This window comes from Mobula hypostoma, chromosome 13, assembly GCF_963921235.1.
Source record: "Mobula hypostoma chromosome 13, sMobHyp1.1, whole genome shotgun sequence".
NCBI lineage: Eukaryota > Metazoa > Chordata > Chondrichthyes > Myliobatiformes > Myliobatidae > Mobula > Mobula hypostoma.
The window spans coordinates 58,585,186-58,608,843 of NC_086109.1; the positions used below are offsets into that span (position 1 = coordinate 58,585,186).

At 43.0% G+C, this 23,658-nt stretch overlaps 1 long non-coding RNA gene across 2 annotated transcripts in view; it reads left to right on the forward strand.

The window, feature by feature from the left end:
- Positions 1 to 21,476, forward strand: part of LOC134355960 (uncharacterized) — a 56,845-nt gene extending 35,369 nt beyond the window's left edge. The window contains exons 1-3 of one of the 2 annotated variants that reach the window (XR_010020233.1): positions 6,476 to 6,596; positions 18,996 to 19,102; positions 21,272 to 21,476. This is a non-coding gene — a long non-coding RNA (uncharacterized LOC134355960). Of the gene's footprint in view, positions 1 to 6,475; positions 6,597 to 18,995; positions 19,103 to 21,271 lie in introns of those variants that run through there. The other variant, XR_010020232.1, reaches the window with a different exon arrangement.
- Positions 21,477 to 23,658: the final 2,182 nt, after the last annotated feature.

Consider the following 23,658-nt stretch of genomic DNA (forward strand, 5'->3'; position numbering starts at 1 on the left):
AACGGAAATGGATGGCCACAAGGAAACCCTGCCTTCTGTGGCAGGCAGAGTGAAGAAGCGGTCACCTAGTCTACCTCGAGTCTCACCAGTATGGTGGATGTTGCACTGGCAGCACCAGATGCAGTAGATGACCGTGACAGACTCACCGGTGAAGTGTCGCCTCAGCTGATAGAACCGCTTGGGGCCCTGAATGGTGATGAGGAAGAAAGTGCAGGGACAGGTGCAGGTGCAGCTCTTGTCCTGCTTTCAGGGCTAAATGCCAGGAGGGAGATCAGTGGGGAGGGACGAATAGATGAGTGAGTCATGTAGAGACTGATCCCTGTGGAAAGCTGGGGGCAGTGTGAGGGAAAGATGTGCTTAGTGGTAGGACCCTGTTGAAGGTGGAAGTTATGGGAATGATGACCTGGATATAACATCTCATGGGGTTTTAGGTAAGGACAAGGGTAATGCTGTCCCAATTATTGTGGTGGCAAGATGGGGTGAAGGTGGAAACAGAGGAGAAATCTCCTTACCTACCACCCCATAATGCTGCCTTACATGACCACAGGAATAGTGTCTAATCATTGAACGGTGGATAGAAGCTGCAGAAGATTGTGAACACAGCGCAGCACATCACACAAACAAATCTTCCATCTGTGGACTCACTTTACACCACACGCTGTCGGAGCAGTGCCGCCAGGATAATCAAGGACATGACCCACCCAGCCAACACACCTTTCGTCCCTCTTCCCTCCGGGAGAAGGCTCAGGAGCTTGAAGACTCGTACGGCCAGATTTGGAAACAGCTTCTTTCCAACTGTGATAAGACTGCTGAACGGATCCTGACCCGGATCTGGGCCGTACCCTCCAAATATCCGGACCTGCCTCTTGGTTTTTTTTGCACTACCTTACTTCCCATTTTCCTATTTTCTATTTATGATTTATAATTTAAATTTTTAATATTTACTAATTTTAACTATTTTTAATATTTTTAATATTTGATATTTGTAATCCAGGGAGTGTGAAGCACAGAATCAAATATCACTGTGATGATTGTACGTTCTAGTACCAATTGTTTGGCGACAATAAAGCATAAAGTATAGAAGTATAAAGTATAAAGTATTACTCATTTGTTCAGGAAACAGAGTAGGGATAATCCTGGTGATTATAGACAAGTGAGTCTTACTTCAGTGGTGGCAAATTATTGGAAAGGATTCTGACAGGATATATGAGCATTTGGAAAAGCATAGTCCGATCAGGGGATAATCAGCGTGACTTTGTGAGGGGCAGGTTATGCTTCACGAGCCTGACTGAATTCTTTGAGGATGTGATAAAGCACAGTGATGATGGTAGAGCAGTGGATGTGGTGAATATGAATTTATGGAATAAGTCTGTACCTCTTCCTATAGATGCTGCCTGGCCTGCTGCATTCACCAGCAACTTTTATGTGTGTTGCATGGATTTTAGTGAAGTGTTTGATCAAGTTCCCCATGGTCAGCTCATTCAGAAAGTCAGGAGGCATGCTTCCACGGAAACTTGGCTGTGTGGTTACAGAATTAGCTTGCCCATGGAAGCAGAGGGTGGTTGTAGATGGAGTCTATTCTGCCTGGAGATCGCTGACGAATGGTGTTCCGCTGGGATCTGTTTTATAAAATGATCTGGACGAAAAACTGGAAGGGTGAGTTAATAAGTTTGCAGATAGCATGAGGGTTAAGGGATTTGTGGCTAGTATGGAGGGTTGTCATGGGTTGCAATGAGACATTGACAGGATGCGAAGTGGCAGATGGAACTCAATCCAGTAAAGTATGAAGTGATTCACTTTGGAAAGTCAAATTTGAAGGCAGAATACAGGATTATTCTTTGCAGTGTGGAGGAACAGAGGAATCTTGGAATCCATATCCATAGATCCTCAAAGTTGCTGTACCAGTTGATAGGGTTGTTGGGAAGCGTATGGTGTGTTGGCCTTCATTAGTTGGGGGATTGAGTTCAAGAGCTGCAGCTCCACAAAGCCTTGGTTGACACCACATTTGGAGAATTGTGTTCATTTCTGGTCACCTCGTTATAGGAAGTGTGTGAAAGCTTTTCAGAGGGTGCTCCCTCGACTCGAGAGCATGTGTAAGGATAGGCTGAGTGAGCTAGGACTATTCTCTTTGGAGTGAAAGAGGATGAGCAGTGGCTTGTTACAGTGAAACGGTCTCCCGGTCTACCTCGGGACTCACCAGTACACAGCAGGCCACACTGGGAGCACTGGACAGCTTCGTTGAGCACCTATACTCCATCTGCCAGAAAAACTGGGATCTCCTGGTGGCCACCCATTTCAATTCTACTTCCCATTCCCATTCTGATATTCCATGGCCTCCTCTACTGCTGCAATGAGGCCACACTCAGGTTGGAGGAGCAACACCTTGTATTCCGTCTGGGTAGCCTCCAACCTGATGGTATGAACATTGACTTCTTGAACTTCTGGTAATTGCCCCACTCCCCCACTTCACCATTCCCCATTCCTGTTCCCTCCCTCACCATATCTCCTTACCTGCCCATCACCTCCTTCCGGGGCTCCTCCCCCCTCCCTTTCTTCCATGGTCTTCTACCCTCTCCTATCAGATTTCTGATTCTCCATCTCTTTATCTCTTTCACCAATCAACTTCCCAGCTCTTTATTTAATTCCCTCCCACCTTTTGGTTTCACATGTGACCCACCACATTGTACTTCTTCCTCCCCTCCCCCCACCTTCTTGCTTTGACTTCTCATCTTTTTCTCCCAGTCCTGATGAAGGGTCTCAGCCCAAACCTTCGACTGTTACTCCTTTCCATAGATGCTGCCTGACCTGCTGAGTTTCTCCAGCATTTTGTGTGTGTTGCTTTGGATTTCCAGCACCTGCAGAATTTCTTAGGTTTACTTTTTAATCCCCTAACTCCTTGCCATACCCTAAAAGAGATTGACTGGGCATTGGTGTTTTTTTTAAGAGTTTTTAACTGCTTGCCACCTTTCCTGCAACAGACACTGCACTTTAAGACACTCCTTGAGGGGAGGCAAGACTTTTTTTTCATTCTTCATTCATATGCATCCTATTCAAGAGTGAGATCCAGCTGTAACCATGGTTACAGTTTTCCTCATTGCCTAGGCTATGATGAGTTGGGGGATATCATGCGATGTATCTATCCAATGCAGGCTTTCCCTTTAGAAACATAGAAAACCTACAGCACAATACAGGCCCTTCGGCCCACAAAGTTGTGCCGAACATGCCCCTACCTTAGAAATTACTAGGCTTACCTATAGCCCTCTATTTTTCTAAGCTCCATGTACCTATCCAAAAGTCTCTTAAAAGATCCTATCATATCCGACTCCACCACCGTTGCCAGCAGCCCATTCCACGCACACACCACTCTCTGCGTAAAAAACTTACCCCTGACATCTCCTCAGTACCTACTCCCCAGCACCTTAAACTTGTGTCCTCTTGTGGCAACCATTTCAGCCCTGGGAAAAAGCCTCTGACTATCCACACGATCAATGCCTCTCATCATCTTATACACCTCTATCAGGTCACCTCTGATCCTCCGTTGCTCCAAGGAGAAAAAGCTGAGTTCACTCAATCTATTCTCATAAGGCATGCTCCCCAATCCAGGCAACATCCTTGTAAATCTCCCCTGCACTCTTTCTATGGCATCCACATCCTTCCTGTAGTGAGGTGACCAGAACTGAGCACAGTACTCCGTGGGGTCTGACTAGGGTCCTATATAGCTGCAACATTACCTCTTGGCTCCTAAAAACAATTCCACGATTGATGAAGGCCAATACACTGTATGCCTTCTTAACCATAGAGTCAACCTGCGCAGCTGCTTTGAGCGTCCTATGGACTCAGACCCCAAGATCCCTCTGATCCTCCACACTGCCAAGAGTCTTACCATTAACACTATACTCTGTCATCATACTTGACCTACCAAAATGAAGCACTTCACACTTGGCGCGTTTTGTAACTACATTCAGGACCTCTCCAGGCCACGGCAGGGTTTCCTTCTTGAGACCTGTTCATAAACCAACAAGTTCACAGTATGTCATTGTGGCCAGCTGGCAATATATTTAAATAAAACATAAACCAACCAAGGACAATGTCTAGTTACATCGGGACATTTAACTCGATCATTCGGATACTGCTGTCAACCCAGTTTGTCCACAGTCAACGATGCGGGCAGCCCTGTGGCAGGCGTCAAAACCATGCTATCGTCTCATTTGTATGTGCAGGCTGTGTAAAGGCCAGGCACTCATAGACTGGAGAAGGCCTGCAACTTGCATCTAGGACAACTTCTTATTTGTGTTTAGCACCTGGAGGCAAGAATTACAATGATGATAAGGTGAAACGGACTGCAACATGCCGTTGAAGAACCATATTTAGATCACAATATATAGAAGTGGAATCATGCCATTCAGCCCATTGAATCTACTCCACCATTCAATCATGGGTGTTTATTTTCCTATTCAACACAATTCTTATGCCTTTTCCTCATAACCCTAATCAATTGGTAACCCTAAGCCCCTTACCAAGAAAAACCTATAAATCTCTGCCTTAATTAGACCAAATGACTTGGGTCCCTTTGCCCTCTGTGCAAATCATTTCCACAGCTTCACAATTGTCTGGCTGAAGAAATCCCTAACCATCTCAGTTAAAGGATGTCCCTTTATTCTGAGGATCTTTCTCAGTACTTGGAGATGTCGTCTAGAGTCTTGTCAAAGTACTTGGAGATTACTTTGTGGGACATATAGCAAGATCGCGATGAATTACCTTATCACTAGAAGATTCAAACATTCAAAGCACATTTAATATCAAAGAATGTGTAAATTATAGACTTTGAAATTTGCCTGCTTACAGGCAGCCACAACGCAAGAAACTCAAATAACCCAATTTAAGAGAAAAGAAAGACCAAAAACCACTGCGCAGAGAATAAAAAATGGTCAGATGGCTAGGAAGCAAATATTTGCATGTGTAATAGTCACAGATGAGCTGCAGCTTGGAATGAGTCTGGGTATAAGGCTAAAGTGACCTTGGCAGTCACACACTGCTAGAGCAGGTGGAGGTGTCTAATCCAGTTTGTGATATTATCTCCCTCGTGAGTTCCGCCTTTGACACAACTATTTTCAGATATGGATCTTCACCTCTCTGGGGAGCTAGGAGATCTGGAGAATATGAGTTAACAAAACCTTCCTCCAGTGAATGTTTCGATAGCTCCTTTCCCTCCAGGAATAAACAGAATTCCACAGAGAATTTTGTAGTTAAAAGAATATATCATAATCAATTATAACCCATGTCACCCAAAATACTAGTGTGGCGCGTGGCCAAGTGGTTAGGGCGTTGGACGAGCAATCTGAAGGTTGTGGGTTCAAGCCTCGGCCGAGGCAGTGTATGTGTCCTTGAGCAAGGCACTTAACCACACAATGCTCCAGTCTACCCAGCTGAGAATGGGTACCGGCAAAAATGCTGAGGGTTAACCTTGCGATAGATTAGCATCCTATCCAGGAGGGGAGTCTCATACTGTCAGTTGCTTAATGCTACGGAAACCAACATAAGCACCGGCCTGATGGGCCACAAGGCTCATGACAGACTGTAACTTTAACTAACCCAAAATACTGGGCATATAAAGAAATGTACTAACAGGTCAGAACAATAAACTACAGGCTGCAGAGCATTAAAACTACTTTCATTTTGCCTTCTAAATATTTACAAAATGGAAACAAACAATATTGGACATTGTATTTGCATTAACAAATTAGTACTGATTCATTATCAACAGGAATTCTGCAGATGCTGGAAATTCAAGCAACACACATCAAAGTTGCTGGTGAACGCAGCAGGCCAGGCAGCATCTCTAGGAAGAGGTGCAGTCGACGTTTCAGGCCGAGACCCTTCGTTAGGACTAACTGAAGGAAGAGCTAGTAAGAGATTTGAAAGTGGGAGGGGGAGGTGGAGATACAAAATGATAGGAGAAGACAGGAGGGGGAGGGATGGAGCCAAGAGCTGGACAGGTGATTGGCAAAGGGGATATGAGAGGATCATGGGACAGGAGGCCCAGGGAGAAAGACAAGGAGGGGGGAACCCAGAGGATGGGCAAGGGGTATAGTCAGAGGGACAGAGAGAGAAAAAGGAGAGTGAGAGAAAGAATGTGTGTATAAAAATAAATAACAGATGGGGTATGAGGGGGAGGTGGGGCATTAGCGGAAGTTAGAGAAGTCGATGTTCATGCCATCAGGTTGGAGGCTACCCAGACGGAGTATAAGGTGTTGTTCCTCCAACCTGAGTGTGGCTTCATCTTCACAGTAGAGGAGGCCGTGGATAGACATGTCAGAATGGGATGTGGAATTAAAATGTGTGGCCACTGGGAGATCCTGCTTTCTCTGGCGGACAGAGAAAAACGTACACATGTAGGCAATATTTTCCTATGGTATAGTCATGTTTAATTATATACTTTAATTATGATTAAAAATAATCACTTTGGATTTATGTGAGGCGCTGCAAGACCAAATTCGGACACTGGACAATGGGAGCCAAGGAATCAACAACATATTGAAATCCATTGAAATACGCCATCTGGCTGGAATTGGAGATCTTCGAGGAAGAGTGGCAAGGTAAGACTGGAAAAGCAGGTTGCCCCACTTGGAGCAGCCTGAGACATTTTGCACTGAATTAGCTAATGGTGATCTCATCTGTGAGTAGGAATTTGTTGGGTGTATCTGTGCAACATATTACATTCCTTATTCTAAAGAAATCTTAAAACAAACTTGTTATAAATGATTGGAGCACAGCTTATTTTGATGACAAATTATTTATGTTCACTACTAAACATAGCCTGTGATTTATGAATTCAAATGGACTCTTTGGTTTTGTGTCTTTTATATTCTGAGTTTTTCATCTGTTCTTTCTTGTTGCAATTTAATTTGGCACAATTTGTAAGGGTTTTTTGTGTTGGGGGTTGGGGTTTTATGTTTTTGCAGTTTGCACCATTTGTTTTTCTGTGTGGGGGGGTGGTTGCTGCTCTTTTTGCCATTGTGCGATCATTTCTTCTCACATGTGGTGGAAGTTTGATAATTGTTGCTGTTCTTTTCTGCAATTTGTTAGTTTTTTTGTGGGGGGAGTTGATTTTTTTCCTTTGTTTTGTGGCTATCTGGAGAAGACGAATCTCAGAGTTGTATACTGCATACATACTTTGATAATAAAATGAATCTTCGAGCACTGATTTTTGCAAACAATTCTGAAGACATTTTCTGAGAAATATACAGGACCACAAAAAGCAGGATTTCCCGGTGGCCATCCATTTCATTTCAATTCTACTTAACATTCCCATAGCCTCCAACCTGATGACATGAACATCGATTTCTCGGACTTCTGGTAATTGGCCCCCCTCACCATTCCCCATTCCTGTTTCCCTTCTCACCTTATCTCCTGATCTGCCTATCAGCTCCCTCTGGTGCTTCTCCACATTCCCTTTCTTCCATGGTCGTCTGTCCTCTCCAGTCCTTTTCTCTTCCACCAACCAACTTCCCAGCTCTTTACTTCACCCTTCCCCCGTCGCGGTTTCACCTACCACCTGCCATCTTCCTTTGCTCCTCCCCCCACCCCCACCTTCTTTTTCTGCCCTCACCTTCCTTTCCAGCCCTTGTGAAGGGTCTTAGCCCAAAATGTCGACTGTTCACTCTTTTCCATAGATGCTACCTGGCCTGCTCAGTTCCCCCAGCATTTTATGTGTGTTACTATAGAGCATCAGCGTTGCCTTTTACTGTTCATGCAGTAATAGGCAACGCTGCTCTTCACACCAAAACCCACAGTTTGCCACGAAAGATAAATGGGGAGCCAACTTCCAGCTCTTCCTAATACTGAACTGAGACAGTGATCCACTGAGTAATCTGGCCCATGTGATGGGCAGGAATTATCCTTTTATACAATGTAGTATTCTTTATTCTCTTTTTGCCACACAAAGCTAAAGTCAGTTGCTAATAGCTTCAGCCTCCTTTGCTCTCTGATTTGTTTAAAACCAATGTGTCAGTCACCTGCTGTATTTGTTATCAGAGAAAATCAGGAACTTGTGAATACAAATGCACACTCCAACTCAGTAACCTATTATATTTTCTAGACTAACACTTTAGAAAAATTAAAATAAAAAAGAACTAATTAAGAAGAAAGGTTCATTGTTTCACTTTCATCACAGAATTAATGTAATCACATTAATAATTTAAATTACTGGTTGCTTATTTTCTGTGACTGTGTACTGTACTGACCCAGTTCAAACTATTTTTACTTTGTTCAGAATAACTATGAGAGAAACTTCCACCCTTTTGTTCAGAACTTGAAGATGAAGTTGAAATACCACCAGCAGGATCTGGAAGCAAGAAATTGTATCTGCTGTTTGCGCGTTACGAGACACAGCAGAGCTGGCTGGGGTTTCCCTGTGGCCACTGCTTTGCATCTGATAAATTAAGTCAAAATAATGTCACCTGCAGATTTTTGATTTAATAGTCCACCAGATGATGAGGGTGTTTAGTGATTCCGTCAGTAATTCTTCCCATAGGTGTGATGCAAGCATTGCCAAGCTGTCAGCTGAACTGGTGAAAATACGTGAAGGGATTCAGAACCTCAGCAGCAAGCAACAAAGACAAAATTCACCTTGGAAGGAAAAATAAAGGATATTGAAGGGCAGGTTAAACAAAACATAGTACTTATCATGTAACTAAAATGTGCAAAGTAAACATTTGGATGTCAGATTTGTCTGTATTTTACATAAATGTATAAAATAGTTCTAGTCATTACTTTTTAAACAATAATTCTGATTTCTTTTCTGTTACTATTTTCTTGCAAGAAAATTCTCTTTCATTCCTTGTGGATGCGTTGAGGGACATGAGTCTTTTGAGAGTCAGGCTGAGTCAGTTTGGACCTCCTGCAGAGACTTGAGCAGAAATCTTGAGGCTGGCAACACAGGGAGTAACGAAGAAGTGCTTGGTTTCTCTTTCTTTTGGCATGTGCCTGCGTGCGTGCGAGTCTGTGTGTTCATGCGTACGTCCAAAGTGCTTGGTTTCTAAAGACAAGAGATTCTGCAGATGCTGGAAATCTTAACTAACACACACAAAGTTCTGGAGGAGCTCAGAATGTCGGGCAGAATCTATGGATGAGAACAAATAGTTGACATTTTGGGCAGTATATTCCTGTCCATAGATGCTGCTGAGTTGCTGAATTTCTCCAGCATTTTGTGTGTGTGGCTGGGGTTCTAACTTTTGGATGAGATATTACACAGAGACTCCATCTGCCCTTTAGTATTGTTGTAAAAGATCACATGGTACTATTTGAAGAAGAGAAAAGGCGTTATCGTCAGTGTCCAGTCACTGCTACAGGAGCAGGTTACTTGCTCGTTATATTGTAATGTATGGGAGCTTGTTATCAACAAATTGACAGTGGTAGCTCATCGTTACAAAGTACACTTAATATATTTTTTTCAATGATTAAGCACTTTGCTGAGCCAGTCAACATGTGCTCCCTATATCTGGGTACAAGTCTTTTATTTATTTTTCTAAAACTTGTGAAAAAAAGACAGAAGGTTCTCAGGATTCTTTGCAAGTTGTTCTCTGGATACAGTGAGCTGGAAAAGCACACTGTGGGTTTCAATCTGCTGACTATAAACTAATTTCCAACAAATGTCGACTCGAGCACCAGGCCAGATCTGCCAAATCCTAAGCATCAGTGATGGTCATCATTCTTGTTTAGCTTCCAAGTCATTTTGATATGTGACACTTCAGGCCTGGCTGTCTACCAGACAGTATGGAGACGCCCCATAGAAAGCAGTGGTGTCCTGTATGTGGTAAAGATAAGGCTTCAGAGTGGACAAATGTAAATCAAGTTCAACAAGAACGTCATGGCAAGTGTACTGACTTTAATCTCTTTAATTAGGCGAGTTACCTGTAAAGGTATGAGACTTTGATAGCCCCCTAAATTATGGTAATGAAGTCAGAAGCCCAAAATCTGGTACAGACATTTAAATCTCTAAATCTGAAGTTTTGGCTTGAAATGGACAGAAGTTAGTCAATGAATCATATTTAAGTATGTAAACTATAATTGGATATCATTGCTTACTATTAATAGTACAGCTGTAATGTAAAAGCTAGTCTTTAGGCACAAAACAATAAGTTTCACAATATATGCCAGTAATATTAAACTTGATTCTGATTCTTAGAAATATGCCTGTTTCCTCCATGTATTTACTGAGATAGTCTTCAGTGACATTGTATAGTTTATAAAATTGCTATCCATGTACTTGAACAATTTTGGCAATTTATACATGCAGGGAGACAACTAAACCACAGAATGGGCCTTCCTAAAACACACCCATTGAATACTTGTCACTAGTACCAATTAAAACCAGTTTTTACACTCCCTTTCTTGTGGAATTCATTCAATGTGGCTCTTCCACAAACTTATTTTACCCTTCTTATTGCAAATTGCTACTTCTTTGAACAAAAGAGATCATATTTCAGATGCTGGAAAACCCAAATTAAAGCTAACATTGCAGGATAGACTCAGTTAGTTGGGCAAAATCTTTGAGTTGAATAGATATTATCCTTGAAACAAAAAGATAATTCCAGATGCTGAAAATCTGAAACGAACAGAAAATGTTGGAAGTGCCCAGCAGGTCGAATGCATCTTTGGAGACAGGAAAAAATGCTGATGTTTCAAGTTGATGACCTTTCTTCAGATCTGATAGAGGGGAAAAGGGAGTCAGGGATAGGGTGGAGACAAAAAAAGTGGGTGTCAACTGGGAGAAAGTGCTGAGAACTTGTTACTGGTCTCTAATTTGTCTGAAGGAGAAGTAATAAAGACGGAAAAGAGGAAAAGGTGAAAACTACTGGAGGTATTTCTCTTTAAGGGATGCTGCTTTAGTTTTCAAGCATTTCCTGGGATTTTTTTTGGATCAACTATTCTATTGCGTTTCCAAGTCCTTCAATTGTCTTTTCAATTAATAAGATTTGATCTGATATCTGTAATCAAATGTGCTAGTGCTTTTCTGTGAAGCAGGTTGAACCAGTATTTCTTCTTTTGGGTTTATTTACCTCTATTTTGATTCAATTGAAGTCCCTGTTCGCTTTCAGTTTTGCTTAAATTTTGAAGAAATGCATGGCTTAAATATTTCCCAAGGCATTCTATGCATACATCAAGAGCAAGAGGATAACTAGGGAGATGGTGGGACCACTCAAGGATAAAGGGGGAACATTTGCTTGGATGCGGAGGATGTGACTGAGGTCCTTAATGAGGGCTTTACTTCAGTATTTACCAAGGAAAAGGATATGGAGGACCAGGAGATCAGTGCTGAGTGTATCAATATGTTAGGGTGTTTAGAGGGCAAGGAAGAGGAAGTGTTGGGTCTCCTAATGAGTATTAAGGTGGATAAGTCCCCGGGGCCTGATGGGATTTACCTCAGGTTATTGAAGAGGACGAGAGAAGAGGTTGCTGGGGCCTTGACAACTATCTTTGCGTCCTCTCCAGCCACAGGCGAGATCCCGGAGGACTGGCGAGTGGCTAATGTTGTACATCTATTTAAGAAGGGAACAAGGGAAGAACCAGGGAACTACAGCCCGGTGAGTCTCACGTCAGTTGTAGGGAAATTGCTGGAGAAAATTCTTAGGAATTGGATATATGAGCATTTGGAAACCCCTGGACTAATCAGGGAGAGGCAGCATGGCTTTGTGCAGGGTAGGCTGTGTCTTACCAACTTGATTGAGTTTTTTGACAAGGTGATGAGAGAAACTGGTAAAGGTAGAGCAGAGGATGTTGTCTACATGGATTTTAGTAAGATGTTTGACAAAGTCCCTTATGGGAGGCTAATCCAGAAGATTAAGATGCATGGAGTCTGCGGTGAATTGGGTATCTGGATTCAGAACTGGCTTGCACATGGAAGACGGAGGGTGGTGGTTGAAGAGACTTACTCAAGCTGGAGGTCCGTAATTAGTGGAGTTCCACAGGGATCTGTGCTGGTACTTGTGTTGTTTGTAATGTATAAAAATGACCTGGATGAAAATGTAGATGGGTGGGTTAGTCAGCTTGCAGATGATACCAAGATTGGTGGAGTTGTGGACAGTGTAGAAGACTGGCAAAGAATACAGCACAAAGAAGATCAGCTGCAGATATGGGCATTGACGAGGTATATATATGGTTAAACAAGAGAAGAGTCTATGGTATTACATAGAAGGTACCAGCATGGATAGAAGATAGGCTGACTGGCAAAAGGCAAAGAATGGGAATAAAGGGAGCCTTTTCTGTTTGACTGTCGTTGATTAATGGTGTTATGTAGGGGTCGGTATTGGGTCTGCTACTTTTCATGTTCTATGTTAATGATTTGAATGATGGAATTGATGGCTTTGTAGCCAAGATTGTGGATGATAGAAAGCCTCATGGAAGGACTGGTAGTGTTAAGGAAGCAGTGAGTCTGCAGAAGGATCTGGATAGATTAGGGGAATGGGCACAGATGTGGTAGAAGAGTATAGTTTAGGGAAGTGTATGGTTATGCGCTTTGGTAGAAAGAATAAAAGAGTAGACTATTTTCTAAACGGGAAGAAAATTCAGAAATTGGAGGACTAGAATATGAAAGCAAAGGTGTACTACTGAGGCTTTATAAAACATTGGTCAGACCACATCTGGAGTATTGTGAGCAGTTTTGGGCCCCTTATCTGCAGAAAGATGTGCTGGATTGGAGAGGATTACCACCCAGTGGCACTGATTCCAACAATCATGAAGTGCTAAGAACGGCTGGTAAAGGATCGTATAAAATCCATCTTTCAGCTAGATTGGACCCTTTCCAGTTTGCCTACCGCTCAAACCCATCTACTGGTGACGCTACAGTCTCGGCCCTTCACTCTGTCCTGTCCCACCTGTTGCTGTTCTTCAACTTCAGCTCAGTGTTTACCCCATCATCCCTCTCTGTAAGTGGAGCTTGGACTTCTAGACAGAAAACCCCAGTCAGTCCAGGTTGGCAGCAACATCTCAAGCCCCATCACACTGAGCAATGGTTCCCCCCGCCCCATGGGTTGTGTGCTCAATCCACTGCTGTTCATGCTGCTGATGCACAATGGCACAGCCAGATTCAGCTGAAACCTCGTCATCAAGTTCACTAATGATACTACAGAGGTGGGTCTCATCAGCAACAATGATGAGCCAGCACTTCAAATGGTGCAAAACCACTAACCTGAGCCTCAACATGGACAAGACAAAAGAGATGATGGTGTATTCAGGAAGGCACAGACAGGCCACTCTACATTGTACGTCAATGGCTCTTGGAGAGAGTGAAGAGCACAAAGTTCCTTGGTGTGCACGTAATGGACGATCTAACCTGGAAAGCACAACACCTCCTCACTAGTCAAGGAGGCACAGCAGCATCTGCATTTTCTGAGGAGACTGAGGTGTGCCAGCCTCGCCGTCCCCATTCTAACAGCTTTGTACAGGAGCACCATTGAGAGAGCCCTGTCTGAGTGCATCATCGTGTGATATGGAAGCTGCAAGCCTGCAAGACCGTACAGAGGGCAGTAAAACCTGCTGAGAGAATCAATGGGGTCTCCCTCTCCCCTATTTGTGACATTTACCAGGATTCTTGCAGACGAAGGGCCCAAAGGATCCCTACCACCCACCCCACAATCTCTTTGACTCACTACCGTGAGGAAGGAGGTACAGGAGCATCAGGACTTGCACTGCCAGACTGGGTAATGGCTCATTCCCTCAGGCTGAAAGACTGATGTATAACCATGTACTCGAGGTTTACGAGAATGATCCTCAGATTGAAAGGGTTAGCGTGTGAGGAGCACTTGATGGCTCAGGTCTTGTTTAGAAGAACAGCGGGGGGGTATGGGAGATCTCAATGGAACCTACCAAATATTGAAACGTGTTGATAGAGTGGACACTGAGATGATCTTTCCAATAGTGGGGTAGTCTGGGTCCAGGAGGCACAGCTCAGAATAGAAGGACATCCCTTTAGAACAGAGATGAAGAGAAATTTCCTTAGCCAGAGAGTGGTGAGTCTTGGAGGCCAAGTCATTGGGTATATGTGAAACAGAGGATGATAGCTTCTTGTTTAATAAGGGTGTCAAAGGTTACAGGGGGAAGGCAAGAAAATGGGGTTGAGAGGGAAAATAAATCAGCCGTGATGGAATGGTGGAGCAGATGCGATGGGCCGAATGGCTAATTCTGTTCCTATGTCTTATGGTCTTGTTTCACAGTTAGTCTTTGTACCTATTATTGTTAATGAGTGAATTAGCTCAGTGAAGTGTAGAACGCTTCAGCTATTGCCAGTCAGACAACATTTCAATACGTAAGTACCAGATCTAAATAGTACAGCAAAGCGTTTGTTAACACCAAGAACAAATACTTTCTTAAGTTCTTATAAAATGGCATTAGTTGCTTTTAAGCCAGAACATAGGAATTACTGGTAGTTTTGTCAGCATCAGTGGAGAAAAGAGTTTTGTTTTCAAATGAGCACTAAACTTATAAGTGATTGTCCTTGAAGCACTATTTTCTGCTTTTCATTCGAATTTCCAGTATTACCTTACTTGTTATAAGGAACAGAAAATGCAAAGGCTGCTCAGCAAACAAGGCAACATCAATGGGTTTAATATTTCAGATCAATGACCTTCAATCAATTCTGATGAAGAGTCATTTATCCAAAATGTTAACTGTTTTTCTCTCTCTGCAGATGCACTCTGCACTTTCAGTGTTTATTTCAGACCGCCAGTATCCGCAGTTTTTATTCTGATTCACAACTCATTTGCAGTTACTTTTATGTTGAGCCATATTTTTATGTTGGGTTGTATTTTTCTATTGCCATTGTTGTGTTATTTGAACAACTGACTGAGCTAACATTAGGGTCACCCTGGAATGATGCAGTAGAAAGCAAGGCTACTCTGGCACTGACTGCAACAAGTCCAACATACTAGCTTTGTGAATCCCACTAACTGTACAAGATAAAATAGAAAATGTTGAAAATACTCAGCTGGTCAGGCAGCATCTGTGTACAGTTAATGTCTCGGCTCGATGATCTTTCTTTGAACCAGGAAACTCTAGTGGTGAAAAATGGTCTTGCAATGCCGAGGACGTGGAGACCAGCGGAGAGAACAGAAGAGAGGGTGTGTCATAGGGTGGAGGACAGGAGGTACAGGAATGACAAGAGTGGTGGTGGAGCTAATGGGAAGAGGGTGGGGAAGGCCACTGAAGATTTGCCTGAGGCAGGTCTAAATGGGAGGAGATAAATGAAAGCAGAAAGGGAGACAAACTCTGAATGCTGGAACAGTGAGAAATCAGGATGAAATGACGCACTTGAGAAAATCTGCAGATGTGCGAATCCAAGCAAAACACACAAAATGTTGGAGGAACTCAGCAGGCCAGGCAGCTTCTATGGAAAAGAGTAAACAGTTGCCATTTTGGGCTGAGACGTTTCGATCCTGAAGAATTGCCTTAGCCTGAAACGTCAACTGTTTACTCTTTTCCAGAGATGTTGCCTGGCCTGCTGAGTTCCTCCAGCATTTTGTGTGTGTTATGAATTGAGAAAGTATGTGTGATTGTGAATTCACTGTTAAGTGTGGAAAGCTGTAATGAGCCTCGTGAGTCATGGAAGACAGGAACAAGAGCTCCTTCAGGTTGTTTCACCATGATCAGAACTGATTCTCTGTCTCAGTACCATAGTCCTCCTGTCTCCCCCATACCTCCTGATACTTTGTGTCTATGTATCTCCTCGTTAATTCTACTCGACCATTTAGCCTCCATTACATTCTGCGACAATAAATTCCACAGGTTCAGCAGTGTCTCCTGAGACTGTAACCCCTCCTTCTACAACCACAGGCATGGGAAGCAACCTTCCCAAATCCAGTCAGAATTGTGCCTGAAAGTGAGGTGCTGTTTCTCAGTTTATGTTTCAGTGTGGTTATAGCCATAAAGGATGCCAGAGAAAGGGAGGTTAGACTGGGGAGCGGGAAGCAGAATTGAAGTGACAGGCAAATACGATTTTAGGATCACTTTTGCAGACTTAGTGACTCAATGACTCATAGTTCAAAGTAAATCTAATGTCAAAATACATATATGTCACCATGTACATACAACACGCGTGGGCTTACTCAGTAAACCCGAGAACCACAATAGAATCAATGAAAAACTGTACCCAACAGGGCTGACAAACAACAAATGTACAAAAGACAACAGGTTGTGCAAATACAAGAGAGTAATAATGATAAATAAGTAATAAATACAAAGAACATGAGGTGAAGAGTCCTTGAAAGTGAATCCATAGGTTGTGGGAACAGTTCAGTGATGGGGAAAGTAAAGTTGAATGAAGTTATCCTCACTGGTTTAAAAGCCTGATGGTTGAGGGGTGTTAACTGTTCCTAACCCTAGTAAAACTTCCAAAATTATCAGTGTTTCCATTGCAGACTGCATGAAGGCATTACTTGTCACTTTCCAGAAAAATACTGTGTAGAAACTTGTTCTAAAGTACTTTGTGCATTTCATGGTGTTGAACCATTTGATAATGTTGATTTGATTGTAGAATTTAACTAACTTAAAGAACTTAAAACCAATGGTATCACAAAACTTCCAAAGTGGCAGTGTTTCCTAGAAGTCATTCCATTGATACTTTCTACAGTAAAACGATTGTATGTGGTAACTTGTTCTAAAATACTTCATGTATTTCATGCTGCTGAATCATCAGGTAACATTTATTTGATTGTCCAACTTAACCCTGAGAAGTTAGAGCCATTGATGTCACAATGCTACTTGCTCAAGAAAGTCTCTAAGGATAAACTGGGAACTTATAGGCCAGTGATCCTGACGTTAGTTGGGGGGTAAAGTATTGCAAAGTACTCTAAGGGACAGGACATATAAGTATTTAGATAGTCAGGGCCTGATTAGGTATAGTCAAATGGCTTTGTATGTGACAGGTGATGTCTAACCAATCTTATAGAGATTTTTGAGGATGCTACCAAGAAGCTTCATAACAACAGACAGCAGACATTGTCTACATGGACTTTAACAAGGCCTTTGACAAAGTCCACCAAGGAAGGTTGCTCCAGAAGGTTCAGTCATTTGGCGTGCAGTATGAAGTAGCGAATAGGATCCAACACTGGCTTCGCAGAAGAAACCAGAAAGTGGGAGTAGATGCTTGCCTCTCTGACTGGAGACCTGTGTCTAGTGGTGTGCCACAGGGATTGATGATGTGTCCATTATTGTTTATCATCTATGTCAAAGATTTAGATGATCATGCATCAGCAAATTTGAGGATTACACCAGGATTGGGGGCATTGGGAGGCCTCCGTTATTCAGGGTTAGCCATGGATATTGCATCCTAGCTGTGTAGATATGCAAGCCTGGACAGTACGATATGGAGAGCAAGCTGTTGCCCTCGTGGCAAACTCTCCCTCTCCACACATCTGATGAAACCAAAGGAACTGCAGACACCGATACAGTTTGGTACCAGCAGTGTGGCAGTCAGTGTTGAACTCAATGTAAGGCTGCCTTTGGGTTTCCAGCTCTGGATTTTTCTCTTGGGATTTACTACTGAACCCTTCCCCACGAGTGGGTTTAGGCCACAAGGTAATGGAAGTTTGAGATCAGTATTTTCCTTCTCCTAGATGAGCTGCCAACCACAGCTGATGAGCCCCATCTGCCCAAAGTGACTGGTTAAGGCGCTAGTAACCCACCTTTGCCCCTTCTGTCAGTAGAAGCAGTTCAGCCAGGCTCAGTAGCTAAGCCACATGTGAAAGCCAGAAACTAGACTTGGTTATCAGAAGCTATCTGAGGCATATGACATTGGGAGCACTTAATAGGTAGTGGGAACTTGTCCCCATTACCACCCTCAGCTATAACAACCTTAAGGTCGTATGGGACATGGTGGACAGAGAGGAAGGCTACCAAAGCCTGTAGTGTGATCTTGACCAGCTGGAAAATGGTCTGGAAAATAGCAGATGGAACTTAATACAGACGAGTGTGCGGTGTTGCACCTTGGGAGAGCAAACCGGGGTAAGTCCTGCACAGTGAGTGACAGTACTGAGAAATGTGTTCGCACAAAGGGACTTGGGAATATAGATCCATAAATGGTTGAAAGTGGCATCACAGATAGATAGGGCCATAAAGAGAGCTTTTGGCACGTTGGCCTTCAAAAATCAGGGCACTGAGTACTGGTGTTGAAATGCTATGTTGATATAGCGGCTGTCTTTCCTTCTTTATAACTGCATCAATATGTTGTGTCCAGGTAGGTACTCAGAAATACCCAGGAACTCTCTCCACTTCTGATCCCTTTGAGGAGTGGTTTGTGTTCCCCTGTCTGACCCTTCCTGAGGTCCACAATCAGCTGTTTGGTCTTACTAACACTGAGTGCAAGGTTGTTGTTGCGACAACACTCCTCTAGCTGGTATATCTTGCTCTGGTACATCTTCCTGTCACCATCTGGGATCCTGCCAACAATGTTTGTATCATCAACAAACTTACAGATGTTATTTGAGCTGTGCCTAACCTAGCCTAGTGATGGGTGTAGAGAGAGTAGAGCAGGGGACTAAGCACAGTGTTGATTGTTGGCAAGGTGGAGATGTTATTTCCAATCCGCACGGGTTGTGGTCTTCTGGTTAGGAAGTCAAGGATCCAGTTGCAGAGGGAGGTAGAGAGGCCCAGATTCTGTAGGTTTTTGATCAGATTTCTGAGGAGATGGTGTTAAATGCTGAACTATAGTACTGGTATGATACACTGGTGCAGCGCCTGAGCACCTGCAAGTCATCACAACTGTTTCATGTATGTCTGAGGTGCTCACAACTGATGCCGGCACTTGCCAGCCAAAGTGCACCATCATAGACATATACTGACCATCCCAATTTGGCTAGTTACAAATAAACAACATGGGTATTTCCATCTGTTCAAGGCCAGCCAGGGCCCATTTTCTCCAATTGGTGCCAGTATGTTTATGACCTCGCTAAGGTATTTATTCCATGCCAATCTGATTATATATATTTTGCAATTTCCAACAGATTTCACAACTTTTAAAGAGAATTGAGGAGTTGATAACGGAGCAAGAAAGGAAGATCAATCTTACTAGGCGACAGAGCAGTGAGCAGCGCCATCTGCTGGATATTATGTGAGTAAATAATTTTTTCCCAACTAACTAAAGTTCAGAGTAAATTTATTGGTAAAGTGCATATATGTCACCATATACAACCCTGAGATTCATTTTCTTGTGGGTGTACACAATAGATACATGAAACACAATAGAATCAGTGAAAGACCACATCCAACAGGGTGGACAACCAAAGTGCAAAACAAAACAACAAACTGCAAGTACAAAAGGAAAGCAGGGAAAAAAGAAATAATAACAAATAAATAAGTAATAAATATTGGGAAGATGAGATGAGGAGTCCTCAGAAGTGAGACCAGTTCAGTGATGGGGTGAGTGAATTTATCTCCTTTGATTCAAGAGCCTAATGATTGAGAGGTAATAACTGTTCCTGAACCTGTTGCTGCAGGTCTTGAAGCTCCTGTATCTTCTTCCTGATGGCAGCAATGAGAAGGGAGCCTGGCCTGGGTGCTGGGGGTTCTGATGATGGCTGCTGCTCTCCTGCAACACCTCTCCATATAGATATGCTCAGTGGTGTGATGGCTTTTTCATAAAAGGGCATCGGTGTTTCCATGCTAAGCCGTGATCCAACACACATCTATAGACGTTTGCCAGTGTTTTAAATGACATGCTGAGTCACTTCACAAATTTGTAAGAAAGTAGAGGCACTACTGTGCTTTTTCTGTAATGGCACTTACGTGCTGGGCCCATGCCAGGTCCTCTACTGAGCCTGTCCACCTCTGATCCGCACAATGATGACTAGCTCATCGAGTTCCAGTTTCCTCCTCCACAGAAACATAGAAAAACTACAGCATAATACAGGCACTTCGGCCCACAATACTGTGCCAAACATGTACGTACTTTAGAAATTACCTAGGGTTACCCCTATTCCTCTATTTTTCTAAGCTCCATGTACCTATCCATAAATCTCTTAAAAGACCCTATCGTATCTGCCTCCACCACCATCGCCGGCAGCCCATTCCACACACACACACCACTCTGCATAAAAAAAACTTACCCCTGACATCTCCACTGTACCTACTTCCAAGCACCTTAGAACTGTGCCCTCTTGTGCTAGCCATTTCAGCCCTGGGAAAAAACCTCTGACTATCCACATGATTAATGCCTCTCATCATCTTATAAACCTATAACTTATGCACCTATAGACTTCAGAAGCTCTTTAAACCTCCTCCTGTTTACTTGTTGCTAGGAATTTAAAGGAGGCCTTTGAAGTAAATGGGGAGAATTTTCCATAACGATTTGATAGGATTTCCTGTACATGGTTCTAACTCCATAATCAAGTTCGCGGACGACACCACAGTGGTTGGCCTGATCAGAAGGGATGACGAGATGGCCTACAGGGATGAGGTCCAGCACCTGGCCGCGTGGTGTGCCGACAACAACCTGGCCCTTAACACCCAGAAGACGAAGGAGATCATTGTGGACTTCAGCCATGCTAGGAGCCACACTCACGTCCCCAACTATATCAACGGAGCTGTAGTGGAGCGTGTATAAAGGTTCAAATTTCTTGGTGTCCACATTTCTGAGGATCTTGCCTGGTCCCTGAACTACTCCATCCTGATCAAAAAGGCTTAACAGTGTCTTTATTTCCTGCGGAGCATCAAGAAAGCTCACCTCTGTCCCAGGATACTGACGAACTTTTACCGCTGTACCACTGAGAGCATATTCACCAACTGCATCTCAGTGTGGTATGGCAATTGTCCCGTATCGGACCGCAAAGCACTTCAGTATGTGGTGAAAACTGCCCAGCAGATTATTGGCACCCAATTGCCCACCATTGAGAACATCTACCATAAACGCTGCCTGGGCAGGGCGAAAAGCATTATCAGGGATGCATCTCACCCTAACCATGGACTTTTCACTCTCCTCCCATCTGGTTGGCGCTACAGGAGCCTCCGCTCCTGCACTAACAGGCACAGGAAGAGCTTCTTCCCTGAGGCTGTGACCCTGCTGAACCTCACATCACAGCGCTAAGCAGTATTGCACCCATATTGTACTGTCTCAGTACTTTTATATTTGTGTGCTGTAGCACTTAGTTTTTATTTGCAGTTATTTTGTAAATAACACTATTCTTTGCATTTCTGGTCAGATGCTAACTGCATTTCATTGGCTTTGTATCTGTACTCGGCACAAGGACAATAATGTTGAGTCTAATCTATTCTAATCTAACAGGATTTTACCAATTCTCCATCTCCTTGGTCTTGCTGACGTTGAGTGAGAGGTGGTTGTTGTGGCACCACTCAGGATTATCAACTGGGAGAGATTTCACAGAAGGAGAGGACATCCAGTGTTTAGAACAAAATGAACACAGTTTATCATTGAATCATGCATTATTAGAGGAAGCCATGCCTGAGCCAGCATCAATAAAGTCAATGATTTCTACAGCACTTCTGTGTATAAAACTCTTTATTTCCACACTTCATCAAATATTCAAATTCTACAATTATCAAAGTAGGATTTGAATGTATCTGGATCATTCAGTTACAATTATAAACCAAAAACAAGTAGTAATTTTGTGAGTCCATCTGTGAGAAGGACTTGTGTTTATCAAAGTTCAGACCCTCACAAAATAAACCCACAGAAGCCAGCGAATATTTTGTTTTTTTTCCTCTTCTTTCCTAAATAACAACAACATGGTGGTAATTGTTTTTTCAAAAGGATGAAGAATATAAGTGTGTCTAATAGCTCTCAGCTGGAACAAGAACTAGCCAGAAAGGAGCAGGAATTGTAGCATCAAATAAAACGGCTGCCCTTAGTAATTAAAGGTGAAACTGTAAGTATACCTTTGCAGAACAAGAGTAAAATAGATATTGAGCATCACGTTTTTTTTCAAAGGTATGAATTGTGCAATGTGAAGTTTACAATGCAAATTCATGACAGGTGCTTGGGTTATATTGGATATTTCCTGTTAGCTGTGTTATTGTGAATAAGAACAAAAGATGCTGAACACACCTACCTTGAGAATGTTGGCAAGGAGGTGAGAAGAGCAAAAATAGAAAAAAGGTAGCAAGAATATAAAATGCTAGCTTTATTGTTGAATGCAACTTTTCACTTTTGACTATGAGTCATCCATCCAGTTTGACACTAGATATTGGGCAAGCTCCACAGTGATTAACTACTCTGTGTGTGCGTGCGGTAATGCCTTGTTCACTAAAATATTTTAAAATGGTGCCGTGGTTATAAATTTTAAAAACATGGTCAGGGTGTCTCTGCCCATGGAATTGCATAGATTTTATATAATTGAAATAGATATTTGTCTTGATTAAGTTCCAGTCACCCCTTTATCTATGTCTATCTGCAGGTCCTTCCATTTCGAGTTCCTTTATGTACATATTCAGAATTCTTTTACATTTAAGTGCAGTACACCATTCATTCCAGTTGGATGACCATTGCAGTCAAGTAGTGTAAGCAGCCTTCACCTGCCAAAGGGAGAGAACAGTGTTGGTGAAGGTGTTGCTGTGTGTGTGTGTGTGTGTGTGTGTGTGTGTGTAAGTAGCTGCATTGTGTGGTTGGGGTTGGGAAGGAAATGAGTGTCGTGCTGCACATGTTGATAGGTGTGAGTACCACTAATCTCGACCACCACACTTGTGTGGTCATTAAAACTCTTGAGGTTGGGACACAACAGCAGTGGCAGATTTCCATGGCATCTATTCCCATTAGCTATCCATGTTTACCCCATCAGTGGGCATCTGGGTGCCAGAATGTGTTAGAGTTTCTTCTGGATGTTCAGGCCTCCCAGTGAGACCTCAAGGTCAATGACGTACTGCTGCTGATTTAGTTTCTCTGAGTTCTGTGCGGGTATCAGTTAGATTCAGTGGCCAGCTTTTTTTTTTAGAGGCACTGGCATGACTTCAGTTAGTGCTGGCTATTTCAGTGAGCTCTGGAGACTTAAAATTACTGACGGTTACCATGCACAAGTGGGGAACAATATTGAATTAGCACCAGCAAACTATACAAGTGTTTGCACAAGACGTGCAAACATGAATCATCTACCAGCCGTACTGGGACAAAGAAGCACTGTTCCCTCAACAGTGCTGTCCTGTTACATCTCTGTATGCAGTAATGAATTTCAAGCTGCACCCTGCGCATTTGTTGTAGCACAGATGAAAACTGCCCAGCAGCCTGAAGGTTAATCTTCATGGGCCAATGTCACATGTGGATGACTTGTTTCCAGTCCACTCCTGCAGGTTCTGATGTGTTGGACCCAAACTCAGCTGGGAGAAATTGGTGCCTCAATGAGCCTGTGGGTGGATAGACTCGGACATTGTACAATTCCTCCACAGTTTGTGCACGGCCTCTGTATGCTCCTGTCAGAGAGACCTGAGGTTCTCCGTACCTTCATTGATGCTCCTTCTCTATATTGAGCAGTCTTGGGCCAGGGATTCACACAAGTTGGTGAAAATCTATCTTCTCAAGGAGACTTTGAGATTGTACTTGAAGAGTGAAACACCTGTGTAGCACTAGTCTTATTATGTGTGACTAGTCGCTGCACTCTGAGAAAATCAAACTGCACTAGGTGCTAGTAGGAACAATCCAGGTATCAGAAGGAGGCAGTGAAT